The following is a 6,527-nucleotide window of genomic DNA, read 5'->3' on the forward strand; positions in this document are numbered from 1 at the left end:
GAACTCCCGGCGCTGGGGGCAGGGGCCGGGGCGCGGCGGCGCTCGTGGGCCCAGGCCGGCTTCCCATCCGGGGGGAGGAGTCGCGCCGGGCTCGGGACCCCCACTCCCTGCAGGCCGTGGGGGCCGCGACGCTCGCCCCGACCTGACCCCGTTCCGAGCAGTTGGAGGGTGGGGGTCGGAGGGGCCGCGGCCACCCTTCGGCGCGTCCCCGTCCCGCGCCTGCGAGTCCAAGGTCCTATTTAGAATGTTTTTCCACCTGCAGTGTTTTCAGAGACCAGAGTGGGCTGCGTGGGGAGCGAGTCTAGCACGTCAGACTCCCTCGGACCTGCGAGGGGGACGGGCGTTCGCCTCTTTTACCTGCTTGTATATGTTTGCTCAGGATTCTGAATTTTCTTTCTACTCTTTTGAAATAGCATTGTCTAGTTTTTGTCTGTAGTTACGTAAACAAGTACGCTTTTGTTTTGAAATCATTTTAATTTTATTTTGAAGTACTGTCCTAACCGTACAGTTAAAACGCTATGATTTGCCTTCACAACTTGAAGGTGGTTACTCACGTGAGGAAGTTAAAGCTCGGGTTCAAGTTGGCGATAAAAACTGGGCGGTCTTAATGGTTTTGATGCTGTGAGAAACAGGATTAAATTCCTCTTTCAAACCAAATTTTTGGAATTTGATTTTTTTTTTTTAATGTAAAATACCATAAACGTTTATGTGAGTTATGTAGTGATCAGGTCAACAATTTTAGGGCACTCGCGAGTTAGGTACAGTCTCTAGGGCTTCAGGGAAAATATTTTTTTGCAAAATGTGCACATTTAAGTTTCCGAAACAGGTTGTCTTTTAAATATTTTACGTTTTAAAATATATTTAAGGGAGGCAGTTATCACAACTTAACCACTTTTCACACTTCAAATATATGCAGTTTATTGTACGTCAGTTTTCTAAGTTTTTAGAAAAGTAACCAACTGAACACGTTACACAGTATAGTATAAAAGACTTAAAATGAAAATCCGAGACTCCTCTACCAAGCCCAGAGCTGGAACATTACCAAAATCTGCGTCTCCTAATGAAATTTCCTATTTGTCCAGTACCCCTGCCTCTCCTCACTGAGGTAATCATTCTGGTCCGGTGGATTTTGTGTTTATCATTCCCTTGCCTTTTTAAGAAATACTTTTATCACATATATTTGTATGTCCCAACAATGTGGTGTTTAGTTTGCTTTTCTTTTGGGTTTTGTAAAAGTATTATGTGCTTATACTTATAGTTCATTCATTTCATCGCTCTTTAATCTTGTGTTAATCTGCCATAACTCGTGGGCATTTAGATTGTGTTTTTGTTTTGTTTCTGATTTTGTTTTGCTATTAGCGGTTGTGCTCTATGAACATTTCTTGTGCTCTGCTGTTGGTGCAAGAGTTTCTTTAGAGTAAATATTTATTTATTTTTGATTATGCTAGAGTAAATACTTAATGTGCATTTTATTAGAACGTTTTAGGTAATGAATAAAATAGATTGAAATACTTATAAATAAAGTGAATGAAAAACATTGTGATTCTCTATTAGGTTTAAATGCAAGATTCATAGCCATAGTGATTGATTCTTAGTTGTTTAACATTTGCATGAGAAACCAGGATTTCTGTTAATTTGTATATAATAAATTTCTTTGAAAATACATTGTAAAAAATCTGGCACTATTTGGTATCTCCTTTTTCAGTGCTCAAAAAAAGAAAAAAAAGTAAATATAGTAGAAAAAACACTCAATTGTATGTTTGAGTGTTTGAGTTGCCCCCCTCCCATCTTCGGCAAATTACCTAGAAAACTCAAGTGCCTTAGCATACTCATGTAAAAGAAACCTGTCCTAAGTTTATTCTTCCAGTTTTTCACAGGCTTTTAATTAAAGGAACCACCTGTCATGTGGCCATGCTTATAAGGGAAAGCGTTAGGACCAAGGTGTTATTCTGTAGAAATTCTGTACTGAAACACTTTTAGAGAAAGATGAGTAGTGTGTATTTCGGTATGTGTTAACCACAAGTTTAAGTATTTTTTAGATTTGAGAATGCTCCAGACTGTGCTTCCAGAGTGGTGTTTTATTATGCTAACAGCAATGCAGTGACAAATTAGGGAGCAATATTTCCTTCATTTCCTGAAGATGGGGTGTGTATGTGTGTAAGTAATATGAGTTTATGTACAGCTTTGACCTGTTTTTGTTCAAAGGTGTAGGAGTAGAGATGGTTTATATATATATATATATATATGTATATATATATATATATATATATATAATGTAGGTTGCAGACAAACATCGGGATGCTTTGTTTTGGTAGGGCTGTAGGAGGGATCTTCAAAAAGTTCATGGAAAGTTCAAAAAGTTTGTGTTATCTTTTAATTGTTTTTCCATGAACTTTTTGAAGTACCCTTGTATTATCCTGCTTTAAAAAGACCTCATTTTTGTTTTTGATTACAGGGGCAGAGAGAGAGAGAGAGAGAGAGAGTGAGTGAGTGTGTGTGTGTGTGTGTGTTTTCCTTGCAACTTTGACAGTAGAAAGTTAACCTAGGAAAGCTACCTAACACCACTGTAGGTAACCATTTTTAATATTTCTGAGTTATACCCCTGGTCTTTGTATAATCTTTATATCCTAAACTATTAAAAGTTAATTCTAAACAGTATTAGGCTGGCTCTACCTTCATAAGTTATCCCCAAATATGATCTATCCCAAATATGATCCATGTCACCATCTTTTTTTTATATAAGGTGGTAATAGTAGTCATCTAACTGGCATCCTTGCTTTAACTTTTGCTCCCCTCCTGTGAAGGACAATCATTTAAATTTGTAAATTAGATTACCTTACTCCAAGACACAAAACCTTCAGAGGCTTTTTAATACACAAAATAAAATTCAATCTTTTAATATGGCTTATATCCCCCAGACCAGCAATGTCCAATAGAAATATAATGTGAGCCACAATTGGGAAACACATTTAGTAATTTTAAATTTTCTGATAGCCACATTACAGAAAAAAGTGAAGTATATTTTATTTTACCCAAAATGCTATGATTTCAACATGTAATCAATGTAAGAAACTATTAGTGGGATATTTTACTTTTTTCAGACTGTCTTTATAATATGGTGTGTATTTTCCACTTAAAGTACCTTTCAGTTTGGGCTAGTCATGTTTCAAGTGCTGAGTAGCCACATGTGGCTAGTGATTGCCAAATTGGACAGTGCTGCTCCAGACCATCCTGGCCCTGCCTGCTTCATCCCCATCTCTTCTGCCATTCTCTCCCCAGCTCATGCATCTTCAACTATCCTGGCCTTTTTTGGAATTCTTGAGCGTGCCAACCTTATTCCTTTAAAATTGTTGTTCCTTCTACCTAGAGCACTTGATCATGTTTTTGTTCAGGTGTCACTCCTTCAGAGATGCCATTCACTGACCACCTTATGTGACCACTGTGTTACCCTGTTTCATTTCTTCATAGAATCTATCATCTGAAATTATTTAGTTACTGTCTGTATCTGCTTAAATGCAAACTATTTGAGAGCAGGGATTTCCTCATGTTTACTATTAGGTTCCTGTATTAGCCTGTTTCTGTTGCTTATAACAAAATACCTGAAATTGGGTGATTTATAAAGAAAACAAAATGTATTGCTTACAGTTTCGGAGGCCAGGAAGTCCACAGAGCAGGGAACACATTTGGGGAGGGTCTTGGTGGTGGTGACAGTGACACGGGGGTCTCACATGGCAGAAGATGGTGGAGCAGAGAGAGAATTCCTCATGCCCTCTCCTTTTAAAGCCCTCAGAACCACACCCATGACCACCATTAAACCATCAGCTTAATCACCTGTAGAAGGCCCCACCTTTCAGTTATCATAATAGGATTTTAACAGTTACAGTGGGAATTAAGCTTCTAATATTTGAACTTTGGGGGACACAATTCAATCCACAGCAGTTCCCTTTTTGGTTTCTTTTCAGGTAATGTTTTATTGTTGTTTTGAGTATGCTTGTATTATTTTGTCTCTTGCTTAAACAAAATACCTAAAACTGGGTAATTTTTAAGGAAATGAAATTTATTGCTTATACCTTCAGAGGCTGGGAAGTCCAACATCCAGAGAACACATCTGGTTATTGTTGGCAGTGACTCTGCAACAATGCAGGGTATCACATGGCAAATGGCCTGAACGAGAGCGCTAAGCTGCTCAGCTGATCTCCTTTTAAAGCCGTCAGAACCACACCCCTTACCCGATGAAGATCAATCCCTTCATGAGGACATAGCCCAGTCCTCACAATCTAATCACTTCTTTAAGGCCCCACCTTTCAGTGACCATGATAGGATTTCCCACCCTTATAACAGTGTCACAGTGGGGATTAAGTTTCTAATACACAAAGCTTTGGAGGATGCACTCAACTCATAACCATGCTCCTGATTTTTTAAATCAAATTATCTTCTTCTTCTTTTTTTTTTTTTTCCAGTTGATTATACATATTCCTGGAGCACAGAGCTGACCATGAGCACCTGTGCCCAAGATGTGATGATCAGATTATACATATTCCTGGAGCACAGAGCTGACCATCAGCCCCTGTGCCCAAGATGTGATGATCAGATCAATACTATCAGCATGCCCATCACCACAAATCAGTTATTCCCCATGCCTCCTGCCCAACCTCTCCCCATCCCCACCCCTCCTCCACCCCCCAGCAGCCTTAGTTTTATTCTCTCCCTCTGCAAGTCAACACACCACTGTGGTCTTTTTTTCCTTACTTCTTTATCTCTTAGCTCTCACTTATGAGTGAGGACATGCCGTGGTTTTCCCTTTGTGTGTGGCTTATTTCACTTAACATAATTTTCTCCAAGCTCATCCATGTTGCTGCGAATGACAGAATTTCATTCTTTTATATGGCTGAGTAGTATTCCATTGTGTATATATACCGCACTTATCCAATTGTCCATCAATGGATGTGTAAGTTGGTTCCATATCTTGGCTGTTGTAAATAGAGCTGCAACATGGGAGTGCAGGTACACATTTGATATGATGATTTCCATTCCTTTAGGTATATACCCAGAAGTGGGATTGCTGGATTGTATGTTAGATCTATCTGTAGTAGTTTGAAAACCTCCATACTCTTTTTCATAGTGGTTGTACTTAATTTACAGTCCCACCAGTAAGTCCCTTTTCTCTAAAATCCTCACCAGCATTTGTTATTCTCAGTCTTTTTGATTATAGCCAGTCTAACTGAGGTGAGATACTGAGGGTTGCGATCTGTTGCCGGACACGGAAAAAAGACAAAAGACAAAAAAAAAAAATAAAATAAAATAAAAAAATGTCTTTTCAGCTCCTCTGCCCATTTTTAAATTGGGTTATTTGTTTTTTTACTGTCTGGTTGTTTGAGTTTCTTGTATATTCTGAATATTAATTCCTGTTGGATCTGTAGTTTGCAGATATTTTCTCCCATTCTGTAGGTTGTCTTTTCACTCTGTTGATTGATTGCTTTGCTGTGCAGAAGCTTTTTTGTTTGATATAATCCCATTTGTTTATTTTTTCTTTTGTTGCTTGTGCTTTTGGGGTTTTATTTGTAAAGTCTTTGCCCAGTCCTACTTCTGATTGTTTCCCCTATGTTTTCTTTTAGTAGTTTTATAGTTTCATTTCTTATACTTAAGTCTTTAATCCACTTTGAGTTGATTTTTGTACATGGTGAGAGGTGCAGGTCTAGTTTTATTCTTCTTCATATGGATGTCCAGTTTTCCTGACACCATTTATTGAAGAGGCAGACTTTTCCCCAGTGTATCCCATGTAAAAAAATATGATTTTGGTGGGGGCGAGGGGCCCGCTGGCCAGTACAGGGATCTGAACCCTTGATCTTGGTGTTATCAGCACCATGATCTAACCAACTGAGCTAACCAGCCAACCCCAAAATATGATTTTTAAAGAGTACATACTATTTTGTTTTATGAAAGTACTATAACTTAATTAGTCATCTATTATGTGTAACTTGTTACTTTATCCCTGCTATAAATAGTGTAAAAACCATCTTAAGAGTTACTTCTATGTATTTCTCATTATTTCTTTAGGATTTAGTCTCAGTCTTACCATTGCTAAGTCAAAGTGTATGAACTTTTTTTTTTTTTTTTTTCCGTGACCGGCAATGGATCGCAACCCTCAGTGTCGCGCCCGTACCGGACCGGGACCGGCAACGGAATCGCAACCCTCGGTGTTGCGCCTGCACCTCGCTCAGCCAGTGAGCGGCCGGTCTGTATGTGGGATCCGAACCCTCGGCGGGAGCGGCGCCACGCTCCCAAGCAGCGCACTGTAGCAGTGCGCCACCAGGCCGGCCCTAAAAACCTTTTTATAAATATTGCTAAGTCTTGTCCTTAATGTTTGATCAACATTGTAGTATAAAGGTTGACTAAAAATATGAGAGAATGAACATTTTTTTAATATCTTTACCAACACTGTTATATGTCCTTCCTTCCCTTTTCGTAGGATTTATTATATATTTCTTTGATCAATTGCGATGGTAAATAGAGATATGAATATTGGA

General features: G+C 38.9%; 1 protein-coding gene across 3 annotated transcripts in view; it reads left to right on the forward strand.

The window, feature by feature from the left end:
• Positions 1-6,527, forward strand: part of ZFAND6 (zinc finger, AN1-type domain 6) — a 77,380-nt gene that overhangs the window by 601 nt on the left and 70,252 nt on the right. The gene's annotated exons all lie outside the window — the stretch shown is intronic.

This window comes from Galeopterus variegatus, unplaced genomic scaffold (genome assembly GCF_000696425.1).
Source record: "Galeopterus variegatus unplaced genomic scaffold, G_variegatus-3.0.2 Scaffold2321, whole genome shotgun sequence".
Taxonomy (NCBI): Eukaryota; Metazoa; Chordata; class Mammalia; order Dermoptera; family Cynocephalidae; genus Galeopterus; species Galeopterus variegatus.